Raw genomic sequence first — 10,699 nt, 5'->3', positions numbered from 1 at the left:
TAGTTTCATTCTTCTACAAATGAATATTCACTTTTCCAAGCACCATTTATTAAAGAGGTCATCTTTTCCCCAATGTATGTTCTTGGTGCCTTTGTCAAAGGTCAGTTGACTGTAAGTATGTGGGTTGATTTCTGGGTTCTCTATTCTGTTCCATTGGTTCAAGTGTCTGTTTTTATGCCAGTACCATGTTGTTTGGGTAACAATAGCTTTGTAGTGTAATTTGAAGTCAGATACTATTATGCCTCCAGCTTTATTTATTTTTTTTGCTCAGGATTGCTTTGGCTATTCAGAGTCTTTTGTTGCTCCATATGAATGATAGGATTATTATTATTTTTTTTGTTCATTTCTGTGAGGAATGTTATTGGTATTTTGATGGGGATTGCATTGAACCTGTAGATAACTTTAGGTAATATGGACATTTTCACAGTGTTAATTCTTCTAATCCAAGAGCATGGAATGTCTTTTCATCTTTTTGTATCCTCTTTAATTTCTTTCAGCAGTGATTTGTAGTTCTCTTTATAGTGATCTTTCACCTCCTTGGTTGAGTGTATTCCAGGGTAGGGGTGACTATTGCAAATGGGCATGCTTTCTTGATTTCTTTTTCTGTTAGCTTGTTATTGTAGTATAAAAACACCACTGATTTTGTATCCTGCAACTTATTGAAATCATTTATTGGCTGTAAGAGGTTTTTTTTGTAGAGCCTTTAGGTTTTTCTGTACATAAGATCATGTCATCTTTAAACAGGGACAGTTGGACTTCATCTTTTCCAGTATGGAAGCTCTTTATTTCTATTACCTGTTTGCTCTGGCTAATACTTCCAATACTATGTTAAGAAGGGGTGTTGAGAGTGGAAATCCTTGTCTTGTTCCTTGTTCCTGGATAACACTGTTGGTGGGTTTGTCATATATGCTTTTATTGTGTTGAGATACTTTCCTTCTATCCCTAATTTGCTGAGAGTCTTTATCATGAAAGGATGTTGAATTTTGTAAAATGCTGTTTCTGCATATATTGAAATAATCATATGGGCTTTTTTCCTTACTTTTCTTGATGTGGTGTATCGCATTTATTGATTTGCACATGTTGAACCATCATTGCATCCCTGGGATGAATCCCACTTGATTGTGGTATATAATTTTTTTTATGTGTTGCTGTACTCTGATTGCTAATATTTTGTTGAGGATTTTTGTGTCTATGTTCAGCAGAGAAGTTGGCCTATAGTTCTCTTTTTTGTTGTATCTTTGTGTAGTTTTGGTATCAGGATGATGCTGGCCTCATAGAATGAGTTTGGGAGGATGGCCTCTGTTTCAGTTTTTTAAAATAGTTGAAGAGAATTGGTATTAATCCCTCTTTAAAGGTTTGGTAGAATTTGCCAGTAAAGCCATGCAGCCTGGGCTTTATTTTTGTTTGGAGGCTACTGATTACTCCTGCAATCTTGTTGCTTGTTTTTAGTCTGTTCGGGTTTTCTGTGTTTTTTTGGTTCAATCTTGGTAGTTTGTGTGTCCAAAAATTTATCCATTTCCTCCAGATTTTCAAATTTGTTGGTGTATATTTGTTTGTTATAGTCTCGAACGATTCCTTGTATCTTTTTGATTGGTTGTAATGTCTCTTTTTCATTTCTGATTTTTGTTATTTGGGTCTTCTCTCTTTTTAGTTAGCTTAGCTAATTGTTTGTCTATTTTGTTTATCTTCTTAGAAAAGGTACTTTTTGTTTCATTGATCTTTTGTTTCATTTTTTGGGTCTTTATTTCATTTAGTTCTGCTCTGATCTTAATTCTTTCTTTCCAACTGCTAATTTTAGGATTGGATTGTTTTTGTTTTTCTCATTCTTTGAGATGTAGCATTAGGTTGTTTAATAAAATATTTCTATTCTTTTGATGTAAGTGTTTACGGTAATATATTTCTCTCTTAGTATCACTTTTGCAGTATCCCACAGGCTTTGGTGTGATGTGTCTTCATTTTCATTTGTTTAAAGACATTTTTTTGATTTCCTGTTTACTTTCTTCTTGGACCCATAGGTCATTCAGGAGCATGTTTAATTTCCTTGTATTTGTATAGTTTCCAAAATTTCACTTGTTATTGATTTCTAGTTTTAATCTGTTGTGGTCTGAAAAGATACTTGAAATGATTTCCATTTTCAGAAATTTGTTTAGACTTGTTTTGTCACCTAACATGTGGTCTATCCTGGAGCATGTTCCATGTACTCATAAGAAGAATGTATATTCTTTGGTTGTTGGATGAAATGCTCTGGAGACATCTGCTAGGTCCAATTCATCTAAAGTGTACCTTAAAACCTGAGTTTCACTGTTGATTGTTTACCTATATGATCTGTCCAATGCTGAGAAAGGGCTGTTCAGTTCCCCAACTATTGTCATATTGGGGGCTATCTTTCATTAGGTCTAATAGTGTTTGCTTTATAAATCTGGGTGCTCTGGTGTTGGGTGCATGTATATTTATGATTGTTATGTCTTCTTGCTGGATACATCCTTTTATCATTATATAATGGCCTTTTTTGTCTCTTTGTATGATTCTTAGTTTAAAGTCAGTTTTATCCAATATAATAGTATGTACTCCTGCTTGATTTTGGTTTCCATTTGTGTGGTATATCTTTTTCCATCCCTTCATTCTTAGTCTGTGTGTGTCTTTACAGGTGGAGTGAGTCTCTTGTAGACAGCATGTAGTTGAGTCTAGCTTTTTAATTCAATCAGTCACTTTGTGTGTCTTTTGAGTGTGGAATTTAATCTATTTACATTTAGTATTGTTATTGAAAGGTATTGTCTTACTTCTGGCACTTTATTGATTTTAGTTTGAGTGTTTTAAATATCTTTTGTTCCTTTCTTCCTCCTTTATTGTTTGTCTTTGGTGTTTGTTGGTTTTTTAGGTGGTAAGATATAGTTTCTTTCTCTTTCTCATTTGCATTTTTGTTCTATGAGTGGGTTGTGTTCTGTCTTGTGTATTTGTAGTAGTGATTATTGTTGTTTGGATTCCAGATGTAGCATTCCCTTGAGGATTTCTTATAGGGCTGGTCATATGGTGGTGAACTCTCACGACGTTTGTTTGTCTGGGAAATACACTATTTCTCCCTCACTTCTGAAGGGTAGCCTTGCTGGGTACAGATTTCATGGCTGGCAGGTTTTTTCTTTTAGTACTTTGAACATTGTCAACCCATTCGCTTCTGGCTTGTAGAGTTTCTATTGAGAAGTCTGCTGGTAAGCTGATGGGCCTCACTTATAGGTGACTTGACACTTTCTCTTGCTGTTTTTAAGTTTCTCTCTTTGTCTTTGAGATTTGCCAGTTTGACTATAATGTGTCATGGAGAGGTCCTTCTTGGATTGAATCTGTTTGGGCATGTTTGAGCCTCCCAAATCTGAAGGTCCATGTCTCTCCCTGTACCTGGGAAGTTTTCTGCTACTATTTCATTGAATAGGTTTCAATGCCTTTTACTTTCTTCTCCCCTCTGGAACACTGATGGTTTGGGTATTTGTATGCTTAAGGTTGTCTGCTAGCTCTGTTAGATTTTTTTCATTTTTTAAAAAAATTATTTTTTCTTTTTCTTTTGTTTTCCTGGGTTATTTCAAGAAGACCATCTTCAGGATCAGAAATTCTTTTGCTTGTTCTAACCTGCTGATTAAGCTCTTGGGTGTGTTTTTTATTTCACTGAATGAATCCTTCAGTTCCAGGAGTTCTGCTACATTCTTTTTAAATGTATTAATTTCTTTGTAAGTTTTGTCTTTCATATCCTGGATACTCTTTCTCATTTCTTTTTGTCATCTGACTGAGTCTTCATGTATATCATTGCATTACCTTAAGACTGTTAGTTGGAATTCCTTTTCAGTCATTTCAAGGGTGTCCTGCTCTATGGAGCCTGGTACTTGAGAATTATGTATTCCTTGGTGGTGTCATATTTTCTTGGTTTTTCATAGTTCTAGTATCTCTACTTTGTTGTCTATTCATCTGGAAGAGCAGTTGCTTTTTCTATTAAACTGGAGTGTGTTTTGTGGACAGAGACTTCCTCCTGTAAATGTGTTTTATATTGACTGTTGAGTAGGATGTTTTAGTACTGGTTCCAGGTAGATGCAGTAGTCTCCATGTGGGTACATTGACTGTAGTCAGTGTTGGAGTTGTGTGTGAGTGCCTTTGTGACCTAGACACTGGGGCATTTAGTGATTCCTTGCTCAGGTTAGTGGCACTGTGCTGGTTTGTCAGGGGCATGGATGAGCTCTTGAGTTCTTGGAAGAAGTGCCTGCATGCCCTGTTGCTCTTTGGCTAGGGTGGGTGACCCTGGGAGTGTTTGTTGACACCCCAGCTAGTTTTCTGGGACTCTGATGGGTGCACTGGGATATATTGGAGGTCCTCAGTTTGAATGAGTGACCTTGAGAGGGGTTTCTCTTTCCTCTTTCCTTCAGGCAGAGGCTCCTTCTGGGTCTTTGCTTCTCCCCATTGGGGGATGTGTTGGTGGTGATTGGGAATTTTCTTTCTTACTTTGTTTGGGTATTTTCATTTCTTCACTTTTGGGGGGATTCTGCATGTGTCTCTCCCTGGATCAAGGCGGTTGTGTGGGCGGCACATAAACCTCCCACCTCCAGGTGTGCTGCCACATATGGCAGCATAATTCCCACTGTGGGTTGTGCCACTGGGTTGCACGTCTGCACTTGCTTACCTCTTTCACCAGGCACCACTGGTGACTCTCCTTGTGTTGATGCAGTCGAGTTGTCTGTGGGCTGCCCGCACAGCAGTGGTGGCTACTGCTGTTGTGGCGAGCCACCCTTGTTGCGTAAGTGGCTGTGATGGACCATTGTGTGGCAGCGATCTGCAGTAGTGGCAGGGGCTCTCTGTGGCTGCTGAGGTCCCTGGGCATGATTGGGTTCCCTCTTTTTCTGTATCTTATTTTTGTATCTTTTTTACTCCTTAGTGGAAACTAGGGAGAGACTGCATTTTAAACCACAAGCCAATATTCACCAAATTTTTATTTCAAAGTGGATTTTCTCTCTGCTAGTCATTATTCTTTGGTGATGGATACCAATTAGTTAGAATTATCTTTAAAACATCTATAAATGCCACAAGGCATAGGATGGCAAAGGTGAAATTTTATTCCTGGAACAAAGTAAGCTGAATAGTTTCAGTTTTCTCTCTAAATCGTGTTGTGGAAAAAAGTGATATGATGTGGATGGTGATTTGTTGCGGTGAAAATAAGCCTAGTCTGGATATCAGAAATCTAGACTCAACCTCTACTGCCTTATGTGACTGTGGGTTTCTGTTTCCTGATCCATGAAAGGAAGAAGCCGGGCTAAAAGATCTCAGTCCTGTTGACTCTGGAATTCCACATATTTTGTAAATATGTTAATAAATATCGCATGCCATTTCGTCTTTCTGTTGTCAGACAAACTTGGAGCAAGAAGATGGTGTGTTTTGTGAGAGGGGCATGGAATGGTGTATTTGTGGATTGGCAGGAAGTAACCTCACTTTTTAGTGCCATATCTTTAAGTATATCTTTATTCCTTGCATTTTTTCATTGGAAGAACGAGGGGAGGAGTTGCATGCCAAAGGGGAGATTTTTCTTTAAGGAAATTAAGGCTGGACAATTGATTTGTTGCATTATCAGTCACTAATGGCCCCTGATAAAGGGTAATCAGATAGCCCGAAAGGCAGGTTTTAGAGCTAAAGTACCAAGCTCCCTTTATGCAGGAGATATGGGGTGACTATGTTTGGAACAGATTGTTCTCTTTGTAAATTTTCATCAGCTCAAAGATTTTTATGGAACAATTTAGCCTTTCCCCTCCCCACTTCTTGTGTAGCTTCTTTTGACCTTGACTGTAAGTGAAAAAGTGAATACACATATATAGGAAGCAGTTACAGTCAGCCAAGGAGTTTTTGCACAAATCATAAAACTTTTGATATCTTTTTATTTTCAACGACTGTGAGAATCTGAAATCACATTTGAATAGGCTTTCTTTAGTCAAGCATGTATGTTTTGTGGAATTGATCTGTGTGACTTGAAATATCAAGTTTAAATGTTCTCATCATACATTTCTTTAAAAAATACAGTTACCTGGCCTTGCAGATTTGATTCTGCAGACAGCAGAGGGACTCTTTCTGAATCCTCCTGGGAAGAGGAACTCTTACATTTTAGTGTTATTTTGTGGAGATGACTTCTGTGCATTTTAAGTCAATGGGATTTAAGTCAACAGATTTTAAGTCAATCTGTTCATATACTGGTGTGGAGGTTATTTCAGATGCTTAAGCCCCCTCCACACCTCATTGCATTCTCCCTACCCCCACACTGGACTCAATTTACAAGGGCCTGGATAGCAGGATCTTTTCTTTGTTTGTAATTTTATTTTTTTCATTGTACATGTTTATGGGGTATGATTTGTTATTTCAATACATGTGTGTATTGTATAATTTGATCAGAATAGTTAGCATATCTATCACCTAAACATTCGTCATTTCTTTGTGGTTATAACATTCAAGATCCTCTTTTCTGACTATCTTGAAATGTACAATACAATATTATTAGCTATTGTCACCCCAGGGCACCAGAACTTATTCTTCCTTTCTAACTGTAACTTTGTAACTTTGTACCAGTCTACCAACCTTACCCCTCACCTCGCCCCCCCCACTGGTAATCACTGTTCTATTCTCTAGTTCTCTCTTTATTTTCTCTCTCTCTCTTTTTATTTTTCTTGATAGACCCATGATAATTGTATGTATTTATAGAATACAATATGATAATTGGGTACATTCATACTGTGTGCAATGATTGTATCGGGGTGCTTAGTATATCCATCACCTCAAACGTTCGTCATTTCTTTGTGTTAGGAACATTCAAAATCATCTTGACTAGCTATTCAAAGATGCACAGTTCTTTGTTGTTAACTGTAGTCTCTCTGTATCACTGTAGAACGCTAGATCCCATTCTTCCTATCTCTCTAATATTTTAAATTCACTCACCACCCTTTCCCCAGCCTCCCCCGAGTCTCTAGAAACCACTATTCTACTTTCTACTTCTGTGAGATCAACTTTTTTAGCTTCCACATCTGAGTGAGAACATGTGGTGTTTCTCTTTCTGTGTCTGGCTTATTTCACTTAACATAATTTTATCCATGCTCATCCTTGCTGCTGAAAGTGGCACAATTTCATTATTTTTTTTATGGCTGAGTAGTATTCTATTGTGTATATATACCACATTTCTCTTGTCCAGTCATCTGCCTATGGACATTTAGGTTGGTTCCAACTCTTGGCAGTTGTGAATAGAGCTGCAACAAACATGGGAGTGTAGTTCCTTTGACTTGTTGATTTTCATTCTTTTGTACGTTTATCTAGTAGTGGGATTACTGGATCATATGGTAGTTTTCTCTGTAAATTGTTTGAAAAATCTCCATACTGTTTTCCATAGTGGCTGTACTAATTTACATTCCCACCAACAAGGTACAAGAGTTCCCCTTTCTCCACATACTCACCAGCATTTGTTATTGTCTGTCTTTGATAATGCCGTTCTAACTGAGGTGAGATGATAATGTGGTTTTGATTTGCATTTCTCTGATGATTAGTGTAGTTGAGCATTTTTTCACATGCCTGTTGGCCATTTGTGTCTTCTCTTGAAACTTGTCTATTCAGTTTCTTTGCCCATTTTTTAATTGGATGATTTGTGTTTTTACTATTGAGCTGTTTGAGTTATTTGTATATTCTGGATATTAATCCCTTATCAGATGTATAGTTTGCAAATATTTTCTCCCATTCTGGTGGTTGTCTTTTTATGCTGTTGATTGTTTCCTTTGCTGTGCAGAAGCTAGTTAGTCTGATATAATCCCATTTGTTCATTTTTGCTTTTGTTCCCTGTGCTTCTGAAGTATTTTATTCATAAACTCTTTGCTCAGACCTATGTCCTGAAGTGTTTCCCCTATGTTTTCTTCTAGAAATTTTATACTTTCAAGTCTTACATTTAAGTCTATAATCTTTTTTGAGTTGATTTTGGTATATGGTGAGAGACAGAGGTCTAATTTTATTCTTCTGCATATGGACCTGCAATTTTTCCAGCACCATTTATTGAAGAGACTGTCCTTTTCCCAATGTATGTTCTTGGCTCCTTTGTCAAAATCAGTTGGCTGTAGGTACATGGATTTATTTCTGAATTCTCTATTCTGTTTCATTGGTCTATGTGTCTGTTTTTGTGCCAGAACCATGCTGTTTTGATTACTATCACTTTGTAGTATAGTTTGAAGTCAGGGAGTGTGATTTGCATTCCCCCCATCCCTTCATTTTGTTCTTTTTGCTCAGGATTGCTTTGGCTATTTGGGGTCTCTTGTTGTTCCATATAAATTTTTGAATTGTTTTTTCTATTTCTGTGAAATATGTCATTGGTGGTTTGATGGGGACTGCATTAAATCTGTAAATTACCTTGGGTAGTATGGCCATTTTGGTGATATTGATTCTTCCAATCCATGAGCATGGGATGTCTTTCCATTTTTTGTGTTGTCTTCTTTAATTTCTTTAATCAGTGTTTTGCAGTTTTCATTGTAGAGATCTTTCACCTCCTTGGTTAAATTTATTCCAAAGTATTTTATGTTATTTTTTGTTATTGTAAATGGGAGAGCTTTCTTGATTTCTTTTCTTGCTAGTTCATTGATGGTGTAAAGAAATGCTACTGATTTTTGTATGTTGATTTTGTATCCTGAAACTTTCCAGAATTTGCTTATCAGATGTAGGAGTTTTTTGGTAGAGTCTCTAGGTTTCTCTCTATATAAAATCAAGTCATCTGCAAACAGGGACAAGTTGACTTCCTCCTTTTTAATTTGGATACCCTTTATTTCTTTCTCTTGCCTAATTTCTCTGCCTAGGACTTCCAGTATTATGTTGAATAGAAGTATAGAAGTGGTGAGAGTGGGCATCCTTTTCTTGTTCCAGTTCTTAGGGGGAAAGCTTTCAGGTTTTCCACATTCAGTATGATATTAGCTGTGGGTTTGTCATATATAGCCTTTATTGTATTAAGCTACTTTCCTTCTGTACCTAATTTGTTGAGAGTCTTTATCATGAAGGAATGCTGAATTTTATAAAATAATTTTTCTGCCTCAATCAAGATAATCATATGTTTTTTTCTTTCATTCTACTGATTTGATTTATTACATTTATTGATTTGCATATGTTATACCACCTTTGAATCCTTGGGATAAATACCCCTTGATTGTGTTGTATAATCCTTCTGATGTGCTGTTGGATTTGTTTTGCTAGTATTTTACTGAGGATTTTTGCATCTGTGTTCATTAGGGATATTGGCTGTAGTTTTCTGTTCTGTCCTTGCCTGGTGTCAGTATTAGGGTAATGCTAGGCTCATGGTATGAGTCTGGAAGAATTCCAAATGCTTTGATTTTTAAAAATAGTTTAAGAAATATTGGTATTAATTCTTCTTTAAGTAAAATCATATGGTCCTGAGTTATTCTTTGTTGGAGACATTTTATTACTGATTCTATCTCTTTACTTGTTATTGATCTATTTAGGTTTTCTGTTTCTTCTTGGTTCAGTCTTGGTAGGGCATATGTGTCCAGGAATTTACCAATTTCCTCTAGATTTTCATATTTATTGGTGTATAGTTTTCATAATAGTCTCTGATGACCCTTTGTATCTCAGTGCTGTCTGTTTAATGTCTCCATTTGCATTTCTGATTTTATTTATTTGAGCCTTTTCTCTTTTTTTCTTGCTTAGTCTGGCTAATGGTTTGTTGATTTTGTTTACCTTCAAAGAGCCAGACTTTTATTTGATTGATATTTTATGTTGCATTTTAATCTCAATTTCATTTATTTCTGCTCTGCTTTTTATTATTTGTTTTATTCCACTTACTTTGGACTTAGTGTGCTCTTGCTTTTCTAGTTCCTTGAGGGTTGTTAGGCTGTTTATTGGAAATCTTTAGATTTTTTTGATGTAGGCATTATGGCTATAAACTTTCCTCTTAATACTGCCTTGGCTGTATCCCATCGGTTTTGGTATGTTGTGTTTCTGTATTCGTTCATTTCAAGAAATTTTTTGATTTTCTTTTTAATGTCTTCTTTAACCTGTTGGTCATTCAAGAGCATGTTGTTTAATTTCTGTGTATTTGTGTAGTTTTGCAAATTCCTCTTGGTGTTGATATCTAATTTTATTCCATTATGGTCAGAAAAAATACTTGATATAATTTATATTTTTGTCAACTTGTTGAGACTTATTTTGTGGCCCAATATATGGTCAATCTTAGAGAATGTTCAATGTGCTGATGAAAAGAATGTGTATTCTGCAGTTGTTTGATGAAATGCTCTGTGTATATTAGGTCCATTTGGTCTCTAGTGCCATTTAAATCCAATGTTTACTTGCTGATTTTCTGTCCTGATGATCTGTCCATAACTGAGAGTAGGGTGTTAAGTCTCCAGCTATTATTGTGTTGGTGTCTATCTCTCCCTTTAGATCTGATAATATTTGCTTTATACGTCTGGGTGCTCCAGTGTTGGGTGCATATATATGTATAATTGTTACATCTTCTTTATCACTTATCATTATATAGTGTCCTTCTTTGTCTCTTAGTATAGATTTTGATTTAAAGTCTATTTTATCTGATAGAAGTCTAGCTATTCCTGTTCACTTTTGTTTTCCATTTGCATGGAATATCTTTTTCCATCCCTTTACTTTCAGTCTGTCTGTGTCTTTGTACACAAGGTGTATTTGTTGTAGGCAGCAT

This window comes from Cynocephalus volans, chromosome 1, assembly GCF_027409185.1.
Source record: "Cynocephalus volans isolate mCynVol1 chromosome 1, mCynVol1.pri, whole genome shotgun sequence".
NCBI classification, from domain to species: Eukaryota; Metazoa; Chordata; class Mammalia; order Dermoptera; family Cynocephalidae; genus Cynocephalus; species Cynocephalus volans.
Note: the sequence above shows the minus strand (reverse complement) of the source record.